The following is a 4,367-nucleotide window of genomic DNA, read 5'->3' as shown; positions in this document are numbered from 1 at the left end:
ATTTCTTCTAACACTCAGCCTGGTTGTCTCAGGAGAAATTCAAATAGAGAATTCTCAAGGATGAATTCTGGTAAATAAAATTCTTCACTTTGTTATATCTCTATATAGAGTAGCTTATTCAAGAAGTTAGCTAAAGATCAGGTTGGTTTCCTCAAGTGACCCTGTTTATCTCTACTCTGGAATATTATTGGCAGATAATATAATCCAAATACCTAAGAAAAAATATATTTTTTTTCACTGTAGCCCCTGGGACCTTGGGACTCCAAAGGGACTGTTAATATTTTCATGACACTTATGAACCTCCCCCATGGTTCCATTTTAGTTATGTCTCCATTAAAACAGCAAAGAGAGCAAACAAACATAACTGCCTGAAATCTTTCTTGAAAGAACTAAGATAGCTTGTAAATTTGTTATGTAACCTTTTATTTTATTTGGCTGCCAGACCCAATCTAATCATATATCAACATACTTCTGGCAAAAAAAAAACACAGGGGAATCCCCAATTTTATCATACAACTGTATATTCAGAGACCACAACCTTGCAGGCAATAATTCTGGAGTGCTGATTTCTTCCTGGCCAGTAGCCAAGTAAAATAGGGTAACATGAAAATAGGAACTTTATCTACATTGAGCTCTTTTGTAGAGATTCTTTTGCTGACAGTCCTAAAATCAGCCATGGTGAAGATTTCTGGAGAATCCCAGTTAAGACATTTTTATGGAGGAGGGGTGCCACTATAATACAATCATTAAGTTATGGAAGTTTATTTAAATGATTAAAACAGTATGCATATCTTAATATTACTTTTGCATTTTGTTTGAATTGGTATGCTAAAATTTTATTAAGAACTTGTTTGTATGTTAATGATAGCCATTTTTTACAAATTGAAATCTAAATTCTTTGTTGGCCTCATACATGTATTAATGTTCTTTCCTCTTCAATTTTGTAAAAAATGTTTATAATAAAATTTCTGTTATTTCATTGTTTCACATTTGGTAGAATTCACTAGTGAAGCCTTCTGAGATGAAGATTTTAATTATGGGAAGGTTTTGACTGCCAATTCTGTTTCTTTTATCAATGTGGATTTTTTTGTTTATCCAGTTGTTCTTAAGTGAAATATGTCTGAAGTGGATATTGTACATTTTATTTAGATTGTCAAATGCATTGAAATAAAATTGTTAAAAATATCCCTATATGGTATTGTCTTTATAAGATCTATCTAATGCCCAGGGATGATACATGTCCACGATATTGGCAATTTTTGCCTGTTCTCTATCTTTTCTTTTTAATTTCCTAATTAGTTAAACTAATGGTTTATTCATTTACTTCATCTTCTTAAACAAGCATCTTCTAGTTTTATTGATTTGTTCTATTGATTCATTTTTTACTGCACTTATTTCCACCTATACAGTTATTTCTTTTTCTATCATTTACTTTTTTGGGTAATAAATATTTATTATATTTAAATATGTGTTTAATGCTATACATTTCCCTCTAATCACTAATTTAACTACATTAAAAATTTTTGATATGGCTAATTTTTTTTTAAATCTACACAAAATTTTATTGCAATCATACAAGGGTTACATTAGGTCAAATACAACAAATACTATGATGCAATTTTACATTTATTAAACTACAGTTCAAAGCACAAATTTACACATTCTAAATACACTAAACGTATCTAATGAAGTCACATTTGCCTTCCACTGACATCTGATGTATCTGGGTGAAAGACATTAACTTTACAAGACTTTTTAACACGAATCCTTAGTATAAAAACTGTGTACTTGGTATGTAAACGGTTTAATGGGGAACCCAATTAGTGGGCTTCCATCTCCACTAAGTCATCCATTTTGTTGCATATTTTATTTTAAACACTTAAGGGGCTGTTCAAACTGGTAAGTTTAAATCTGGATTCTTTATCTAAATCTCCCATTACCCCCAAAATGAATTATAAATGAAAGCTGATTTCGTCTGGTCCCAAATAGCTATTACTATTAATTTTTGTTTCCAAGAGAATTAAAAGAATAAGATTGTTTAATTTTTTTTCACCGGAATGTAGACCAGACAAGCTTAACCTGCTAACTTCAGATCTAAAGAAGCGTGAATGCCTGTTTAAGCTTCAGTGGAAAAGCTGTCTTTTTGGCTCAGCTGAATGCAAGAAGGCACAAAGAAGAAGTTCTTCATCATTGTGTCTGAAGTAATTCTAGCCTCTTGCATCTCATACCAATCACTGAATGACATCATGTAATAAATAGCTGGCCTCTGAAAATCATTAAAAGCAGATGGTTCATGGAAAGAATCTGCTCCCATGTTATCAAAGATAAGCCAATCACCCACATTCAGCTCAGGAAGTAGACAGTTTTCCACAATCTGATCAAGCTCATCACAGGATGGACCCCAAAGGCTGCTTGTAAAGAGAGGCTCATCTTCCTTGTATTTCTTGTGAACCTCTGGAATGGAATTTAAGTCCTCAGATAGTTTACTTGCAAAAGAACCATAAACACCATCATTCATATAATACATGAAAGCTGGTTCATCACTCCCGGTTTTTCCTCCAGAGGAAAATTTATCATTTTCAACAACTTTCTTTGCAATGATATTAACTGCAAGTGTAAATGCAGAAGACACATAGTAGCTTCCAGGTTCTGAAATTATCTTAATGCCAGAGCCTTCAGGAAAGTAGATATACAACAGAGGGCTGATAACATGATTAACCTCTTCCAATTGAAATTCAGTTCCTGTAAAACCTCCACCAATGTCTAACATGTTCATTGTAAAACCAAATTCTCCAGCCATGTCAAATACACATCGAGCATCAGATAGAGCATGTACGTATACTTGAGATTCTTTGCAAGCACTTGAAACATGAAATTTGACCCCAATTATTTGGACATCAAGTTCCTTAGCACATTCCAAGAGATGCCTACAGTTCTTCAGTGTAGTGCCAAACTTCATGCTACCCTCTTCACCTCCAATAGTATCTTCTGTTGCAATATGTAGTAAGACCTTGGCATTTGGATGATTACGTGCGATTTTCTTCAATTCAATCTCACTGTCACATGTCATGATATTTACTCCAATTTTTGCTGCATACTTTATCTGAGAAACTTGCTTGCAAGGACTTATGTAAATGATATTTTCTGGAGATACACCCAATTCCTCCAGTAAAGCCATTTCATTTTTACTGGAACAAGCAAATCCAATTCCAAGAGCTGCCAAAACCTCAAGTACAGCTGGAGTAGAGTTGCACTTCACTGTGTAAAATGGCTTTATCTGAGCCACTACATTCTGCCATTGACTGTGTTTCTTCACAATCTTTCCAAGATCCCCCACGAAAAATGCATTTTTCCCTGTAAGAGTATGTTCATAAACATAGTTATCAATAACATTTCCAAGGTTTGTTCCTTCATCCAACAGGCCAAAAGAGTAGTTTGCATCGTCAATAAATATTTTCATCTCAGCCGTATTCCACAAAGCCGAAAGTCATAAACCAGAAAAAACAAGAGACGGGCCACCAAGCCTATGTCTGGGTCCTTAGAATATGCAACAAACTGCTACAAAGGCTTCTACAGTTGATTGTACTTCAGAAGAAACTGATACATCTTTCAAATAATCACAAGATAATTCTGGCAGCAACAGCCCACTTGACACCAAGCTGGATGAATGAGTCTTGGATTTCTGAAGTGAAGACCTCCATGGACAAGTTAGGAGATGGAACCCCCCTATCATCAGCTAGGTTCCCAAGGTGGCTCGGCGTTAAAGTCGAACTGCTCTCTATACAGCACTTCTCCTAGGCCTTCTGGGTAGTTGTATACTTGGTCAGAAAGTTCGCCATGAGATACCGGCCCAAAGAGTCGGGTAAACAGTCTTCTCTTTTTCCGCGGAATTTTTAAAGAGGGATGTGGTTACCTTGAGCAGAAATACCCAAGGCGGCCTGGGCCATAGGCTGCGGGGACGACGTGGGGAGAAAAGCGCGGCACCGACACCAGCTGAGCAGCAGTGGCAGCGGCGGCCAGAGAGAAATGGAGCAGCGCGGGTAAAAGGAAAAAGTCGCGGGCTGGGTGGGGAGAGGATTTGGCCTCGTCACACCGCAGAGCAGCAGAACGAGAAAGGAAAAGAAGAGGCAGAGAAGGCGACAACAGGGTGAAAAAAAAGGAAATGCTTCAGCCGCGAGGAGAGCCAAAGAGTGTGGAGATATGGCTAATTTTATTTTCCTTCAGTTCAAAGTATTTTCTAACTTTCCTTATAATTTATCTTTCATGCATAAATTATATGAAAGTACTTTGTATAATTTCCAAATATTTGTAGATTTTCCACATATCTTGTTTATTTTTTAACTAAACTGTATTTTGTACTTAGAATG

At 36.0% G+C, this 4,367-nt stretch overlaps 1 pseudogene; it reads right to left on the bottom strand.

Moving 5' to 3' along the window:
* Nucleotides 1-2,041: 2,041 nt before the first annotated feature.
* Nucleotides 2,042-3,460, bottom strand: LOC143387828 (antizyme inhibitor 1 pseudogene; annotated as a pseudogene).
* Nucleotides 3,461-4,367: the final 907 nt, after the last annotated feature.

Source organism: Callospermophilus lateralis, unplaced genomic scaffold, assembly GCF_048772815.1.
Source record: "Callospermophilus lateralis isolate mCalLat2 unplaced genomic scaffold, mCalLat2.hap1 Scaffold_86, whole genome shotgun sequence".
Taxonomy (NCBI): Eukaryota; Metazoa; Chordata; class Mammalia; order Rodentia; family Sciuridae; genus Callospermophilus; species Callospermophilus lateralis.
The sequence above is the reverse complement of the archived record's forward strand: the minus strand, read 5'-3'. Positions and strand labels throughout refer to the sequence as shown.